Source organism: Oryzias melastigma, linkage group LG6 (assembly GCF_002922805.2).
Source record: "Oryzias melastigma strain HK-1 linkage group LG6, ASM292280v2, whole genome shotgun sequence".
In the NCBI taxonomy this organism is placed as follows: Eukaryota; Metazoa; Chordata; class Actinopteri; order Beloniformes; family Adrianichthyidae; genus Oryzias; species Oryzias melastigma.
This window is the reverse complement of record NC_050517.1, coordinates 30,581,334-30,600,591: the sequence shown is the minus strand read 5'-3', so window position 1 is coordinate 30,600,591 and position 19,258 is coordinate 30,581,334. Positions and strand designations below refer to the sequence as shown.

General features: G+C 38.4%; 1 protein-coding gene across 2 annotated transcripts in view; it reads right to left on the bottom strand.

Annotated features, from left to right (window-relative positions):
• Window positions 1–16,982, bottom strand: part of slc45a3 (solute carrier family 45 member 3) — a 34,969-nt gene extending 17,987 nt beyond the window's left edge. Inside the window, exon 1 of one of the 2 annotated variants that reach the window (XM_024281699.2) lies at window positions 16,861–16,982. The gene's annotated coding sequence lies outside the window, so the exon portion shown is untranslated. Of the gene's footprint in view, window positions 1–3,944; window positions 4,414–16,860 lie in introns of those variants that run through there. The other variant, XM_036212539.1, reaches the window with a different exon arrangement.
• Window positions 16,983–19,258: the final 2,276 nt, after the last annotated feature.

Sequence of the window (19,258 nt, the reverse complement as noted above, 5' to 3'; positions counted from 1 at the left end):
GCGTGTCCTGAGGAGAACCCTACCTGCAGATACCTGCGTTTAATTCATGATTTATCTCAGCAGGAATGTTTCATCCATGCTTCATGCAGAAAGAAGATTCTGGTTCACCCTGAAAGGGATCAAAGAGGGAAATGATCGATTATTAGATTCATCGATTATGGTGCATTCTGAACCGTCTTGTGAATTTTAAATAATTGAAAAACTATTATAATTTAAAATAGTGTGGAGTGATTAAGAATTTTTTAATATCACAATTTTTTTTTTTACGTATGTGATAATGATATTTATCATGATATAAATCTAATAACCATATTTGTCGAATTTGAGCTCACAGAAACGTGATGGTGTCTCCAGTTTTAGAAGGAGCGTGCCTTCTGCACAATTTGCACTAAACGTTATTCTGTTTCTTGTCAGATTTTAAATCACTTAAATACCTCCACACAGGAGCTGAAATTTGATTTTGATTCACTGGCCAAGTTGACTGGCAGATTGAAAATAAAAAAAATCTCCTAAAATATAAATCTATCTTACTCACTATTTTGTCATTTTTCTGATTTTTTTTAATGAAATGAAATTGCATTAAAGTAATTTATAAATGTCATGAACACGTGTTTATTGTCATCTAACTGTAGACTCTAATGCACTGGAGACATGTGAGTTCTGCCTCCTGGTGATCACATTATAGTCCAGTACGATGTCACACAAACTACATTTCTAACAGACTGAGAGCATTTACCACATGAACAGCAGGTGTGCCCGTTACCCAGGATTAATTTCTACACCTGTTCATTGTGTGTTGGATAAGTTACGGTGAGTGCTTACAGAAACGAGAGGACGAACATTTTTGGTCGACTGGCTCACCGAGCGCTCCTCGACTCTGAGATTTCAGATGGGACACCCCTACAGGTCGCCCGTTTTTTGCCTGTAGTTGTGACTGATGCTTTAAGAACGCCTCCAATCACTCATGATTCTCAGATCTCGTCATTGTTGAGCCTTTTCTGATGGTTGTGTTATTAGCGTTATAGATAAAACCAATGCAGGTGGTTCATAAACTGTTGTCTCATCTTTATGTGTGGACAGCTGTCACCAAGAGGTAAACCATCTATTCGGTTTCTGGAGGAACTCCGTCCTCTGTGAGCGACTCTCTCATCCTGTTATTTTCCTTCACTAGACTCTTAAAAATGATACTACAGAAAACAGCACAAACTGTCCTCAATCGCCAAATAGAATAAATTCAGATTTTGTAATATTTTAGATTTCTTTCAGTTTTTTTGTCCTGAGGGATCTCCTCCTCAGTCCTGCAGTTCTAACTTCAAGAAGTTCCACTCTTCCGTCTCTCACCCCTCCTTTTCTTTTTGCCACTTTCTCAAATATCCATCAGTGCCACATGTTCTAAATCATCCTGTGCCCTGTCATGCTAACGGCTGAGCAAACACACCACGGCAGCACTATTTTTATAAACATACGTTCCCTTTGGTTCTGATAACTAGATAACAGGAGATGGAGCCTCTGTGACTCGGTTCAAATGGAAGGTTAAGTGTTTTATTTGTATGTTTGGTCTGCTCACTTCAAAGACCGTCGAGCGGTACCCGCCCCCCCGCTGGCCCATAATGTCAAACTCACATCCGTCTCTCTGACCCCGACCCGGCCCAGCTCAACAAATCATGTGACCAGCCAAAAGTTTCAAAGGCGTTTCCAGCAGCGGGGGGGCTGCTCCCTGACATCCTCGTGAACTCCGCCGCCTGCTGGTTCAACCAAACGGTCGACCTGTCAGGTACTGTAGAACCTCTGAGCGATGGAGGGAGGTGTGTTTGTATCCATGGTTCTGCTCGGGTTCTGCACTCAGGTTAACGCTGACAGAACCTGGGATGATCCTGCAGGATTAAGAGAATGAGGGGAAGCGCCGCTGATCAATTCCATTGTTTGAGAACTTCATATTTAATCTCATTGGGAAATAAAGTTAATTGAGATTTTTTACCTCAAATAAAACACATCAAGGCTTTAACCCCTTAACGCCTGAATCATTCCCAGCTATGAAAAAAGATATTTACTTATGTTTTTGCTTTTTGGTAATTTTATAGCTAATTTGGTTTGTTGCATATTTGAGACAACAGGCATTAAGGGGTTAATGCTTTTAAAACGTGTTTGCTATAAACTGACTGTACCAACCGAGTTGGATATTGGTGCAAAAAATAGATTCAATTTGATTTAAATTCTGTTTCAATACCAACTTTTTTAACCAATTTCCACATTTTTCTGGACAACCGAGAATGTCAATCATTTTACGTGAAGCTTCGTCATTTATGATTCATTAAGGCACTTTGAGATGCCGTTTAACTAATCATCAATTATTTTTAATGATTAGTCGACTAATCAGGTCATGTGCAAAGTGGATGTAAAGCACACATCTTAACCATCTTTAGCTTTAAACTAACCAAAAATAAAGTCAATGAAGATGATACTTTATTAAACGTTGAATGAATCCTGCAGTCTTTGTCCATTAGTTTATGGGATTAAAACAAAATTAAATCAAATGAGAGAGAGATCAGGAATATACTTTCCATCAAACTCATTTTGACAGGTGACCTTTGACCCTACACCATCCATCAAACTCATTTTGACAGGTGACCTTTGACCCTACACCATCCATCAAACTCGTTTTGACAGGTGCCCCGCCCCTCAAGATGATTAAGAATTTAATATAAATTTTATATATAAAGGGTATATAGGGTCAAAGGTCACCTGTCAAAATGAGTTTGATGGAAAGTGTATTCCTGATCTCTCTAATGAGGTCGGCATCTGAAACAAGGAACTATTTTTGACAAAAGATAAAGTTTTGGTCTCACAGACTCAAATAATGAAAAACAGTAAATTTTTATGTGTTGAACGATCACAACTTTGTTTGACTTTACTACACTCTGACTCCATATAACATAAAGTGACGACTAATGGACTTTTCAATTAGTTGTCTACTATTTTAATAATCGGTTAGTCGACTAATCGTGACAACCTTATTCTGATCAAATTCATCTTTCCTTCTGTAATACCAGCTAACATCTCAATACAAATAGTCAAAAAGAGAGAGTATAATTATAAAAAAATGTAATGACATTACTTGAGGTTTTGTGGCAAAGAGAAACAAAAAACAAACTTAAGTCAAACAAAAATGAGTATTTTTATATAAGTGACATCCAAGTGAACAGGAGTAAGCAGGACTCTTGACTTCATAGAAATCTGTTTCTGTTCATTTCTGAAGTATTCCCTGTTCCTTTGCTACCGTTTCTCATCTCGGTCAATAGGGATGAGTGACATATCGGTGACACTATTGACACCGCTCTGTCTAAAATACAGCGACTGATTCTTGAATGATTCACACACAGTCACAATAATAAAGTTACAGACACAATGAATTCACGTTTGCCATTATACTTAGAAAATACCAGTTTTACGATGGTTGTGTCATTATGTTTTGCTTCAATTAATCCTCACAATCGGAAACGCCGGATGAGGCTGAAATTAGCGTCTGGTTGTTAGCATCCACTGTGACAAATGGAGCACATGTTCATGCAAGACGTTTTATGTGTACAGTTTAAAGTATGTTGTTTTCACTTAGTTTCAACTTATTTTTTGTTGTTTAAAAGAACTTAATTTCAAAGCACTTCCTTTAAATCCTATTATTTTCTAGTGATCTTGAAGGCTATTGCTTTTGTTTGTAACTAACTCATGGTCATTGACTGTTGAAGCTAAATGTATTGATAGTATGTTTGTGTTGTTCTTGGCAGTGTGAAGGTTATTGCATTTTAATTAAAAAAATCTTTAAACTATCTTATTCCAAACACTTAAATATCGGTATCAGGAAATATCAACTATCAGTCACAGTTGCAGGAAAAATATAAAAGTACTATCGGCCCATCCCTACTGGTAAACCTCCTTGGCATCCATACCTTTATTTTGGTCTGCCTTGCTTTAGCAGAGATGCCGACATGGTGGAAAATGACACATTATGATGTCCGCACCACTAAAACAGTTAAAGAATCAACCAAATGTGTCGAACGACGACTTCCTCCACGTCTCCTCCGTACCGCTTATGACCGCTCCCTAAAAAGTCCAGTATCATCTTCAGCTGCCGATCAGGCCGCGGGCCGCTCTCCAAACCTCTCTCATTACCTCCAGTCTTCCAGCTCATGCCCCCACATGACAACTGGTCGGTTGAACGATTTAACCCCTTTTTCCCGGTTCACCGACTCGGCCGGCAGAAGCTCATTTGAGGAGACGTGAGCACGCACTCAAACACCAGCAACGGCTTTCACGTACACTCACTCTATTGCCTGACCGGCCGCTGCGTCCATTATCAACGCCTGCAGGCCAGGACCACCCTTCCAGAAACAGGCTTTTCATTTGATAACAGAGAAGATGAGAACTGGGGAGGGCCGTTGTGGCAGGAGGGGGGTCTGGATGTCGAGTAATGTCGTTAGACTACAAGTGGCGGTAAGGAATCTGGAGACCAGACGATCAATAAAACTGAGTGCTGAGAAAGGCTGCTGACGGCACTTCCGTCTGCAACAGGAGCGGTTTGCCCAGGAGTAAGACAATCCGGAAAATCCCAGTTGGGAATGGGAACATCTCAGCTGTTTCCTGACATAATGAAATGGACTTCCTCCTGTCTCTTCTGACCGTTTCAAGAAGCTGAGAGGTACTTCTACTTCAAAACTGATGGTAAATCTATCGTCTCAATGGGCAATGACCGAATCTCTGTGCAAATATAAGTCTAATGGATAATCTCACAGATGGGTAAATATTAACAAAGTATTGGTTAAAACTTCCATTGTACTTCACTCCAGGGAGGAATACTGTAGAAGAAACATGAGTGAAAAACGTCTTTACATACCAGGCAAAAAACGGCCGTTACCTCCAGACCAACAACGGCAGTAAAACTTTACATATCGACGAGGCTTTTGCATGCCTTCTGAGATATTTCTGTCAAGTGAAGTCCAACGCCGCTAATTTCACAGTAGCCATGTCGGCAAACCCATTTTCTCCTGCCAACGTGTCCATAATAAGCAACAACACACAGCCGCACTCTGCTATGATGAACCGAGCAAACCAAAACACGGCAGCAAAAATAGACTTTAAGGGCCGCTAAAGCAGAGACCGGCGGGGCAGGAATACATGGAGGAGACTGGTCACGCTCTGGGTTTCTACCACCACAAACTCACCTCCAGTCAACTTGACTTATGAAATCACTTTTAACATATACAACACAGAGGTTAACATGCACCAAGAGGAATAAATACAAACACAATTAAAGATAGACAATTGGAACATAAAAACCTGGTTAAAAATAAAACGAAAAGTAAAATCAACTAGAATCAAGAATTGTAAATGTAACCTCAACGTAACACAAGTAAATGATAAAATATAACAAGCTTTCCATTCTAGCTAAAGTTACATTAAAAAAGTCCATTTAAGAATCTCCACACCGTATCTTTAGATAAATAGATGCTGATGATACAAACGGCTGTCATATTTATCAGAACTGGATGATTAAAACAGCAGTACAGTCATCTAAGTTTTCAGCTAAAGGTGGTTAAGTTTTGTCATTTGGTTCATTTTAAACTGAGGTGATCTCACATGATATTGTAGGATTTCCTTGATATGTTCAGAGATCCATTGAGTCCTGTGTCCACACGTGAAACAGCGTTTGGCTCCGTACAGTCATGATCTGTTAAACTCATTTCACACCAATAAAACAACCTTTACTGTAAAGATCTGAAGCCGAAAGCCCAAAAAGCTGAACCGTTTTTTTTCTATTGACATCTGAGCAAATATTTGCTACCTGAACACTTGACACTCCGGCTGTGTAGGAGGATGTCCCCTTACAGGTAGGAAGAGAACAATAGAACAATATCTATATTTATCAGGCAGGGAGTGACAATGTCATTACTGGACCCAACAGACTTGATTCCAGAAAACAGTTCAGTGAAAGAAACCAAAACACGAGACAAAGAACTCTCAAAAACAGGAACCTAAACAAAGAGAGACAGAATAAACGAGACGAGATAGAGTCCTGACACGAGATGCATCTGAGGAGGAAATCAAACCTGACATTGAACCTAAAACATCAACCCATGACGGCCAGCGCTGCTCCGGTTCTGCGAGTTTTTCACGTTTCCCTGCGCTGTTCTCTCATCTGATCTCAGCATAAAACACACGACACGTCATTTCAGTCAGATATGTTTGAGCGTAAACATGAACTGGATGCAATAAAGTATCAAATGAGAACCCAGACCAATATTTGTTCAGGTTTCAGCTCTCACAGGATGGAGGTTTAAGTGGTTTTAGTAACAAATGTAGACGAGTTTTTAAATCTGCATTTTAATGTTGAAGGCATTAAAAGAATACACACTCTAAGCTAGAAGCCTAAACCTGTACCGGGAAATCCACTAAAAAGGAAGGTCATAGACCGCCTGGAGACCCTGAAAGAGAAAATGTTCATGCACATTTTTTTCTACAGGCATGATGTGGGTTCATAGAGAACACTTATACAACACATTAGGGTGAGTGAGGGTGAAGTAGGTGAGACACAGGTGTGTCATACATATTTTTATTTTTAGCCCCACCTCATACTTCAGACGTTAATGCCGTTCATATAATTAGTGCGCCTTTCTTGGGTGCGGCCTGACTGTTAGAATTCAGCAAATCAGACAACTACAGTGTAGTTGTGTGGACATCTTATAGGCAAATTGTAGTGTTTAGGACTCTGATTGGTTGATGTGCCGCGTCAACCAATCAGGGACTCACCGATTTGGGCGTTGGGAGCTTTCCTCACCTGATTCCCAAATCGCGCCGCGTCAGATCACGTCTTTACACTGACCTAACGTTAAAAAGTCCGGTGTGAATGCACCATGAGGCTTAACTAACGGCAACAAACAGAACTGGATGTTCTTCAGCTGTCAGGAAGTGAAATGATCAAAACAGAATTTACTTTGACCTGTAAATATTCATGGATCTGTGAATGAAGACGTATTTAAGTTCGGCTCTTTCGTCTGAGAAGCTGTGACCCAGAGACCCAGTGATGGATGCCCAAATCAAATGCTACACAAACCAGATGGTTCCGACACAAGTGTGGCATTCTTTCTGCCTCCTCGGTAAACTCGCTCCGTTTAAATCATTTTCTGCACACATCCTGCCATCTGTCACCGAGGCTTCAGTGGAAGAGCAGCAATCAAAATCTCGCCGTTCCCTCAGAACCAGAAAACTTTATAAAAACATAGTTGCACAATAGGAGGGAGTTAACAGCATCATCATTTTTGTTTTCGGTTCTTGGAATGTTGACTGAAAGGCGAGAGGTTACACTTGGCCTTCTGGGAAAAAAAAGAAATGTCCATCATCAGCACTGCAGGAAGTTTCCAACAAAAGACGCGAGTAATCAAAATAAAAGATTTCCTTTTTTGGGTCACATCCTTTAAAAAAGGCCCAAAAACATCATTTTACTAAAACAAGGCTGGAAAAACATTATGATTAGCCAAGTACCAAACCTCTCACAACAAACTACGTATAAGTGTACAATATTTCTGCTGTCTTATCAAAAACTACCAGATAGAAGCATTTGTGATTACATAGTGGTCCAGCTAACATGCATTAAAACGAACTCTCATAGTGATGCAAATCACAAGCTTGGTCCTTTCAAAAGTGCAGAGAAAAGTGCAGAGAGCATCTCACATATCAAAGGTCCTGTCAAACACTCAATAGCATCTCTTTCAGGCCGTCTACATGAAAGAGAACACTGTGGTTTCCTTTAATAAGCACTTTTCCCATTCACAGAGCCAAACTTCAAAGGTCAAGTTGGGAGGCTTTCACTGACCGTTTTACCCGCTGTTTCCTCATAATTGTTGTACCAAGTCATCGACAAATTCCAGCCTCAGTCATAATTTAGCTCAACAAATTCATTACCAGGTTTTCTCTTGATACGTCAAGAGTGACCAAAGGCAGCATCAATATGGAACATCTGAACAAGTCCTTATCACCGTGGAAAACCAGAAGAGACGAGTCACTATCGCTTCACCTAAACCACGACTTTAGTGTTGTTACGGAAGACATCTTAGATCGAGGTGTCAAACTCAGTCATACAGACCTGAGGTCGTGGATCGAACAGGATAAACTTTTATAAAACACTCAAACTACATTTTTAAAACTTTAAAAACGTAACTTTTTAGCATAATTATGAATAATAAAAAGGCAGGAATATTATTCCAGAATAAATCAACTTAAACATTAAATAACTTTCAATATTTTACTCTCCATAAAAATGTGTTTTCTCAAAATTACAGAAGTTAGAAATGAGCTCAAGATAACATCGGGTCTTTAATAACAATAACATAAAATGATCTGGAGGGCCGGGTAGAATTACCCGGAGGGCCAGATCCGGCCCCCGGGCCTTGATTTCGACACATGTCTTAAATTAAGAGTTAAGGAACAAAGATATGTTGCCTGTTGGGTATGGAAAGCTGATCTTTGGTTGATTACTGGTCTCCTTCAACGGAAAACCACATGATAAATTCAACTGATGAAGTCAGTGTTTTTCTAGGGATACCAAAGAGTTCAGCTAAATAAACTATGATTAGTATGAACGTTGATGTTCCTCAACTAAGAAAACTCCAGGTCAAAACCAACACAAGGAGAGGAACTAGCTTTCTATCAAACTGTTAGTCATGTTGTTTTGAACAGGAGAAAAAAATCTTTGATTAATATTCAGATCAGTTTCATTGACTTTCTTTCAACTCCATCACCAAGTCTTTCAAAAATGTTATTTTGGTAAATCCAAAATGTCGTGTTGTTACTCCTTCTAAGCAGACACACTTATTAATTTCACCGGGTGAATGCTAAGACTCAGTCCTGGATGTGTATGGAAAGTTGCAATTTTGAGAGAATTTTTTTTTTTAGCAAAATCCAGAACCAAGAACGGACATTTCATCTTGAAAGCTGGGGGTATATCTGTCCCTCTCACACGATTGGATACGCATCTCGATACACGATCCACAAATCCATTCATAAAGGATTCAACTTTTTGACAATACAGTCCAATTGTTTTAACAAACGTGATCAAATCTAGAGATTTCGTATACATAGGACATTTGAAGCTATAAATAATAATGCATTTGACAGAAATGTATTCAGGTATTGACATGGAAGAAGCAGCTTATGATTGGACGTCTTTTTGTTTGCATCCCATGAACAAAAAAAGACAAAAACGGTGGAAAAAACAAAGAAACTGCAGTTTGCTAGAAATCAACTATTTACATCTTGATTGATTTTATACCTTTAAACCAACAAAATCTTGTTCATATCTGTGGTTTTCAAACCATACAGCAGTTGCTCGATTAAAGTTTGATACATCCCTATTGAAAAGTAAATCATATTGACGAAATAAGTAACAATAATAGACAGAATATGTACACACACCACACCCCCGTAACCGTATTTAGATTCACAAAACATTGGAGGAACCGAATGAGTGTCTATTACAGGGACAGGCAGCTCCAGGCCTCAAGGGCAGCAGTGTCTGCATGACTTCCAGATATCTAAGCCCGATTCATGACTGAATACCTGGTTCAGGTGTGTCCAGACAATTAGAACATGCCAGAGCAGGTATGTTTGAAAACATGCAGGAATGTGACCCTCGAGGTCTGGAGCTGCCTATCCCTGGTTTAGCATATTAGCACAAGATATGAACAATGATTCAGACGATCGTAGCGTAAAGTCGACTGAACTCTTTATTTCACTTTAAAATCATTAAATCCACTGAATTCATCGTCTGTGTCGCTGTCGGACAACGAGGCTAGAACTTCTTCTTCAGGTTGCTGTCTGTAAATACTGACATCAACAGCGCCCTCTAGCAGTTGTTAGTGGAAAAAAAGATGTATTTTTCTAAAATCTGATAAGTTGCACCCGAATATAAATTGCACCAAAGTATGCAAAAAAACCTGCAACTTATAATCCTAGTAATACTAGTATAATCTATTATAATACTTGTGTAATTCTACAATCAGAGGTCAATTTTTTGGTATTTTTTGCCTTTATCCTATCTTTATTTATTTATACCGTACCTAAAATATTTGGACAGATATTAATAGTCTCACATTTTAGGTTTGATACGTAAAATTGATCAGGTCGTTATCGGATAAAGGAGGTTGACTGAGGAAATGAAGAAGGGAGATGAAGAAGAGATTACTTAGAAAACATCAGAAACTCTGTGAAACATCAGTGAACAGATGCTTGAAACTTGATAGGAAACATAGAAATTAAAAAAACTCTTACTGACTGTCAGGTTTATGCAACTACATAAGATTTTGTCTTAAATGCGTCTGAAAAATGACAAAAACTTAAAGCGCTTAATGACCACCATTACAATCACACTGTAATCAAAGGTTAATTTCCTCCGCGATTGCTCGATTTCTTCAAGCCTTTAACATTTCAGAATTGTATTTAATGATTTAACGATGACAGTAAAAGAAAAATGAGTCAAATGACAAACATCTCCATCAGGAAGGAACCAAATACACGGTCTTTGTTTACTCAAATGTTTTTTGTTGTGGTTTAGCTGTTGTGTGATCGTGATTTAGGTGTGAGTGACAGAAAAACAGACAGACCAGCACATTGGGATTAAAGAGAAAAACAGTTGGCCAAAGAAGTAACCCGAGAACTGAGCCGGTGCCAGTTCACCCACACATTCTGGCATGGAGTGATTTCATACCAGACTGAAGCAGAGATAAGGAATACTGCGGCCTTCACTTAAAAACCTCCAGAATAACAAGCAGACAAACACGCTTCTTGATTTCACATCATTTTAGTTGAGAAATGTTGACACTGAGCCTCCAAAAGTCTATCACATCGATGCCAAAAACCTGATAAATGTAACTTATCAACTCAAAGTGGAAATAACTGGTGATAATGCTAGTGTGAATGCTTTTTGCAGGAAGTAGTGGCTGAAGATGCTGAAGCTTTTAGCTGAAAATGGTTATGAAATTTACTTTAATTGCTGAATGGATTTGCTGAAAATGCAAAAGGTAATTCAAGATGTTAAATTTGCTAAAAGACTGCAAATTTCATTAAATAACAAAGAAAAAGCACTGAAGGTGACCTAAATTCTGGAAAATTTGTTGTAAATTTGCTTAAAAATCCCTAACACATGCTAATTTTGCTAAAAATATTTAGTGTGTTGCTTAAATATGAGCTTAACTCCAAATTAGCCCAAAAAACCTCAGTGGATGCCAAGTTAGCCAAACAAGCTAGCTTGTTGCCTAAATATTTGTTAAACTCCAAAATAGCCTAAAAATTCTCAGTAAAAAAAAAAGAGTCAAAAATGTTCACCTGTTTCTAAAATAAAAGCTAAACTCTAAGTTAGCAGGAAAAAACCCTCAGTAGACATTAGAATGTTGCTAAAAAAGTATCTTAACTCCAAATTAACATGAAAAAAACCAGTAGAGGCCAAATTAGCCAAAAATGTTAGCAAGTTGCTAAAATATTAAGTAAACTCCAATTAAAAAAAATACTATAACAGATTAAAACTTGAGAAGTATTCACACAATTAAAGACTCAGATTAAGCACCATAACGAGATTGTAATTCCCCAAAACCCCGATGACACATTCCTCTGCTCGGCCCCTTTAAACTGGGGCTCATTAGGGAGCCTGTTAATGGTCCGTCTCCTGCACAGCTGGTAGTGGATGGCTGTTTGACCCCGTAGCCCAAAGAAAGTTGGAAGAAAAAAAAACCTAACCAGCTTCTCTGCTTCCCATCATTGAGACGGCAGACGCAGACAGGTTGGTTATTAGGCCTCTGTATTCTGGGTGTTGGTGAAATCTGAAGCCCTGAGATCATCTATTCCTGCACATCCAACAGGGTTCTCCTGTTCAGGCTGCAGATTGTATCCTGGGTTTCACTGATTCCCTTAATCAAATTGATGGATTTAATAATTTGCTTAAACTACTCCCATTAACTCACTGATTCAACTCCATCAAGCCTGCATAAAATGTGAGATTCGATTGCTGTGATTTCAGTCTATAATGCAGCGTGCACGAGGATCGGACGTCTGCAGAATCTGAGTTTCCTCAGAGACAAAAGAGACTAAAGCAGAATGGATCTGTCAATGAAAAGGCGACAGCTCCAGTTACATGAAACCCCAAGGCAATTGGTCCCACTTCAAGCCTTACAAGGTTACATCCAACCCCGCCCACAAGCTGGATCCTGGATACATACTAGATACATACTGGATACATACTAGACACATACTAGACACGTACTAGACACGTACTGGATACGTACTGGATACGTACTGGATACGTACTAGACACGTACTGGACACGTACTGGACACGTACTGGACACGTACTGGATACGTACTGGATACGTACTGGACACATACTGGATACATACTGGATACATACTAGACACATACTGGACACATACTGGATACATACTGGATACATACTGGATACATACTAGATACGTACTAGATACATACTAGATACGTACTAGATACATACTAGATACATACTAGATACATACTAGATACATACTAGATACATACTAGATACATACTGGATACATACTGGATACATACTGGCTACATACTGGATACATACTGGATACATACTGGATACATACTAGATACATACTAGATACATACTGGATACATACTGGATACATACTAGATACATACTAGATACATACTAGATACATACTAGATACATACTAGACACGTACTGGACACGTACTGGACACGTACTGGACACGTACTGGACACGTACTGGATACGTACTGGACACGTACTGGACACGTACTGGACACGTACTAGACACGTACTAGACACGTACTAGACACGTACTAGACACGTACTAGACACGTACTAGACACGTACTGGATACATACTGGATACATACTGGATACATACTGGATACATACTGGATACATACTGGATACATACTAGATACATACTAGATACGTACTAGATACATACTGGATACATACTGGATACATACTGGATCACCTAAAAAACTATCAATAAGACTAGAAATGTATCGTAATTGAGTTACTAGGAGTGTTTACACATGATAGATGAGAGATACACAAAGCTAAATATTAACACGTCTAAAACACGTTTCAAAGTCAAGGCCCGGGGGCCGGATCCGGCCCTCAAGGTCATTTTATTTCATTGTTATTAATGACCCGATGTTATCTTGAGCTCATTTCTAACTCGTATAATTTTGGGAAAATATATTTTTATGGAGAGTAAAATATTGAAAGTTATTTAAGGTTTAAGTTGATTTATTCTGGAATAATATTCCTGCATTTTTTTTATTCATGATCATCTTAAAAAGTTCCGGTTTTACCGTTTTAAAAATTAGTATTCTGAGAGCTTTTTGGACCATTTTGGTATTTACTAAGATTTTTTAGACTATTTTGGAGTTTAGCTAATATTTCAGCTACATGCTAGCTGTTTTGGCTAACCTAAGTTTTATTTTTGTAGTTTTTTAGGCTAATTTGGCATTTAGCTAATATTTTAGCTGTCAATTAGCTTTAGCATTTTTAGCACTAGCGTCCTCAGTGGCCAAATCCAGCTTACAGCATTCACATAAGCATTATGTTAAAAAGTTACAGTTTTAAACATTTAAAAATGTAGTTTTAGAGTGTTCCATAAAGGTTTATCCTGTTCGGCCCACGACCTGAGGTGTGTTTTGGATTTTGGCCTCTTGTGTGATTGAGTTTGACTCCCCTGATCAAAAAAAAAAACCTTCAAGCTGAGATGTTTAAATGAAAAAACTGATTTCATAAACATGCAGGAATGTAGCTTATCATAAAACAGACACCCAATAAATAAAGCCCTCTGAAGATAAGGCTGGCCATGACTGATTAAAACAGAAAGCCATTAGTCTGTCTAAGTAGCTTGGTGTCCTGGACGGCGGGTGATTATCCTTAACTTGGCTTGGGGGGGGGGGGTATTAGGTGGTCAGGGAGCAGTTAGAGGGAAGACAGCTGGTGGAGCTCCAACATCCGGGGTGAAGAAGCATTTCTGCGGGTGTGAAACAGATGAGCTCTGCAGAGAGCACCTCTAACCCCTCCTGGGGCGACTCCGAAAGCCCACCAGTCCACTCCATTTCAGATCTCTGAGCACTCACACAGGAACACCTTTGGAGTTCTGTTTACCCGTGAAAATAAGACGGCTGAGGTTCGGTTAACAAAATCGTGCGAAAGAAAAGCCGGAAGGACCGAGGATGAATTGTCCACACTTAAGTGCTCCATGAGGAGAGCAAGGAGCTCTTTGTGTCGTGGTGGAGTCACAGTCATGGTGACAATAACAGAGCCTCTGTCATGGGTTTGAGCTGTTTAACCTTTTGATCCTTTCTCCACCTAATATGGTTATCGAGCTGCGCCTGAAGTTTGTCGGACAAAGAGAGATCGGGTTTATGCGATCGACAGGAACCTGGGATTGTTCAGTATTTAAAACTTAGTTTGTCTTAAAGATTTATTGCTGTAAATGAGACAAAAATACGTTAGCTTCAACTATAAACAACAATCGTGTGAATGCTTAGTAAGTAATCACACTTTCAGTGATTTCATCAATCTTGGTATCAAAACGTTCAGGACATCACTGCTTGTCTTTTTGGTATTTATAAACTTCAGAGTTTTTGAAATATTGAGGAAAATGTGCCCCATAAGAAATGAATGAGAAAGTCTCCAAATGTCAACATTTTAGGTATATTAGCAACAAGCCTTTAAATATATTTATGGGGTATATTATCATCTGTTATAGTCATTAAAAATGTGTTTTGTTAATAATTTAGCAACATGCTAACATTTTTGGCTAATTTGTTATCTACTGGGGTTTTATAGGCTAATTTATAGTTTAGCTACTATTTTAGCAACATGCTAACATTTCAGACCAATTTAATTTATTAAGGAATTTTAAGCTATTTTGGAGTTTAGCTAGTATTTAAGCAACCTGCTAGCTTTTTTTGGCTAATTTGGCCTGTATTGGAGTCTTTTTCAGCTAATTTAGAGTTTACCTAATAATTCAGCAACACATGCTAACGTTTGTGGCCATTTTTTTTTTTTATCTACTGGGGTTGTCTTATGCTAATTAAGAGTTTACCATCTATTTGAGCAACATGCTAACGTTTGTAACTAATTTAGTTTAGTGAGGAATTTTACTCTATTTTGGAGTTTAGCTAGTATTTAAACAATGTGCCATTTTTTGTTGTTGTTTTTCCTTTCCTTTCCTTTTCTTTTCTTTGGCTAATTTGGCCTCTACTGAGGTTTTTTATACTAACCTAGAGTTTAGCTTGTATTTTAGCAACATGCTAACGTTTTTGACTAATTTAGTTTACTGAGGAATTTTAAGCAGTTTTGGAGTTTAGCTAGTATTCAAGCAACACAATCAAATAGTTTGCAAAATTGGCATGTATTGGAGATTTTTAAGCATTTTTACTACAAATTTTTCAGAAACTGAGGTCAGCTTCAGCGCTTTTTCATACTTCTTTAACAAAATTTCCAGTCTTTAAGAAAATTTAACAAATATCTTTTTCATTTTTAGCGAATCCCCTCAGCAATTAAAGTAAACTGTGTCACCATTTTCAGCAAAAAGCTTCAGCATCTTCAGTAACTACTTTCAGCATAAAGCATTCACACTATGACAAGTGAAGCAACGTTTCTAGTTTCCCTGTTAGTCTTCTGTTAATTCTTACGTACTGTTAGCTAATGGACGGTACCACAAAGGGTGTCACAGTGTATGCCGTTTGCATATGTTCATTTCTCCAAATTGGTTTTCGCATTGGAAAATTCCCTGTTATTCTGGGATGGTTTATGCTTTGAGTCGGAACAATGTGCAGTGGACTTACCAGACATTTGTGAGCCAACTGCAACTTTGAATCATTTCACAGCTTTGTGAGAGTTAAGTCCCCCAAATCTGGAAGATGTAATAACTAGAAAACAGAAAAATTTCAAAGTTTTTCCTGCAATAACCAATATTTCCTGTTGTTCTATCCAAAAAAGAAGTGAAATATGAACAACTTGCTTAATTTTAGGTCTATTGAGTCATCTTTGTGTGTTCAGAATTGAAAGCTCCATCATTTGTGGTCACCAAAGTTTGTGTCTGCTCTACAAAGTTTGTGGTCCCTATAATGGATCGATAAGCCCTAAACTGAAAAGTTCCGAGTTGCGTTCAAACCAGTCAACTTTTTCAATATAGTAATTATTTAAGACACAGTTTATATTTTAAGTTTCCAAAATATATTTGTAAATATAACAAAACCGTAGGAATTCTCCTGGTCCGTGTGGTTCGTGTGATGAGTTGGTGGCTCCGAGCGGCCGCTCCAGCGCGAGCTCGCCAGTAAAATTCCGTGCGGGGTGTCCTGAACGCCTCCCACACCTCTCCATGTGTCAAAGGGGGTTCAGCGCCAAACGCACCCAAACTACCCAGACTGCACCTTCACCGCGCACGGAAAGCGGAATAAACGAGCGAACGCGACGGGAACCTGAAGCACATCAGGGGCTGAGAATCTCCGCGCGGAGTGGAAAAACTTCCAGAAAAAGAGCCGCGCGAGGCCGAAGCGGACACCTTTCGGCCTCGCGCGGCTCCCACCGTCCACGTCTCGAGCCGTTTCATTCTTAAAAGCCAGAAAAATAAAGATGTTTTGCTCAAATATCCCAGTCCGCCGTGTCGACCCGCGCAGACAGAACCGCAGGCAATGAATAGATTCCAAGCCGACCACCAAGTACCGGAGAAGCCCCTGAAACTTCTCCGGGATGTCGTCCCGAGCCCGGAGCCTCGGAGGAGGACCTCCCGCTGTCCCGCATCTTCTTACCTGGACTTCAGCGAAGCTTCAGCCGGTCTGTGCCGCTAATTTCATGCTCCAGACGGACCGCTGTTGCTCAACTTGTAGTGAGCCGACTGCCCAGCTGGATGACAACAGCGGGCAAGCTGCTCTTAAAGGCAACTGCTGCTTCCGGTCACAGACTTCAAAATAAGAGAACCCAAAGCAGGGAAACTGCTTTTCTTTGGTAGAATTGGAGTTTTATTAAAGTCTCAAAATCATTTTGGGAAAAATAAAATAGAGATTTACAAAAACATGCAACAATATTTACACGAAAATGGTTATGATTCGTTATATATGGAGATTCAAATGGTTTTATTTTTTAAGCAGAAAGTGTTGCTGGCAGCAGTAATGGTAACAGTTAAAGAGAGTAAATACACCACACAAACACGCACGCGCACACATAATTAAACGCTGCACAAAGTTATATTCTGTACAGCTAGGCGTGACGGTGGTTTATAGAACTAAATCAAACTAGAAAAGTTGCATTACCTGCAATAATGCTAGTGTGAATGCTTTATGCTGAAAGTAGTGCCTGAAGATGCTGAAGCTTTTTGCTGAAAATGGTGACACAGTTTACTTTAATTGCGGAACTGATTTTCTGAAAATGCAAAAACTATTTGAAAATGTTAAACTTGCTAAAAGACTGGAAATTTCGTTAAAGAACTATGAAAGAGCACCGAAGTTGACCTAAATTTCTGAAAAATGTGGAGTAAATTTGCTTAAAAATCCATGATTTTGCAAAAATATTTAGTGTGTTTCTTAAATATGAGCTAATCTTTAAATTAGCATAAAAACAGTAGATGCCAAATTAGACAAAAAAGCTAGCACATTGCTTAAGTACCAGCTAAACTCCAAAATAGAACAAAATTCCTCAGTAAACTATATTAGTAAAAAACATTAACCTGTTGCTAAAATAGAAGCTAAACTCTAAATTAGCCTATAAAAACCTCAGAGGATAACAAGCTATCCCAAAATGTTAGCATGTTGCTAAAATATTAGCCAAACTCCAAATTAGCATAAAAAACCCCAGTAGAGACCAAATTAGACAAAAACGTTAAAACGTTAGCATGTTGCTAAAATAGAAGATAAACGTTTTTGAAAATTACTGTAAAGGATGAAAACAGTCCATGAATATATTTAAAGGTTTGTTACTAATCTACTTAAATTGTTGAAATTTAAAGACTCTCATTCATGTCCTATGAAGCATATCTTGCCCAATATTTCAAAAACTTTAAAGTTTATAAATACGAAAAACACAAACAATGATGTCCTGAACGAACTGAACGCTTTGATACCAAGATTGATGAAATCTCTGAAAGTGTGATTGAGTTTTTATGAGCCAAAAAAAATAAAAGCAACAAAAACAGAAAAACACAGGACAATCACTGTAGTTTCAATGCTTTTTAAGAATTTACACAATAACTTAAAAAAAACAATAAAATGGCAAAAGCTCAATGATCAAAAAAGTTAGACCACAATCTTTAAAAGCCACAATCTGCACACATACGTGGATGCTTCAGGGTCATGATCAGGGTCATGGTCATGGTTATGGCCTTCTGACGGCAAAGACACAGAAGATTTCTATCTTTGAATGTGGAAACAAGAAAAGTCTCAAAACTGTGTTATTGTTGTTTATAAAATATTTCTTGTTCAAAAATATTTTTGTCTCTTTCCTATTCTTAGTTGTTGTAGTTTTAAACCTCAATTTAGAACTTCTTTAATCAATCAATCAATATACTTTATTAATCATTTAAGTGACAATGACAGAAAGATTTGAATTTCTGAACCATTCTAGGTGGTAAAAAGTCTCTACAATATACATCAATTTAATCAATTTTTGGGATCTTGAGACAAACTGTACTATTTATAAAAAACACTCTCTACACATATTTTTGACAATTTTACTTCTCTATGTTATAAAGTAAAAATGAATTTATTCATAACTTATACATGCTGTATAACCCCCACATAGATGCACATTTTGGGCTTCTGCTTTCATAACTCCCACATTAGTGCATTGCTATGCACATTACACTATTTTTGGCCTCTACATGCACAACATGCAGCCATTGAATGTGTGTTGAAAGATAAACCAGAGCTTGGATCAGTAAGAGACTCAGATTTGGTGGTGCTGTATGGATGGTATCATGGAAGTACCAACTATTAGGAAATTGTTAATGGAGGAGAAATGATTAACCGAGGTTGTTACTGTGAGGATCGTGGACTTTGGTTTTTGTCAGTTATGTTGTGGGTTTTGGTCACGTTCTATTTCGAACTGTTCCTCAGTCACATCAGTTTCAGACTTGTCTAGATTCACAACTGTCTTCAGTTCAGGTAATTACCCTCAGTCTATTTCAGTGTCTGGTTTTCCTGTCAGGAACTTATG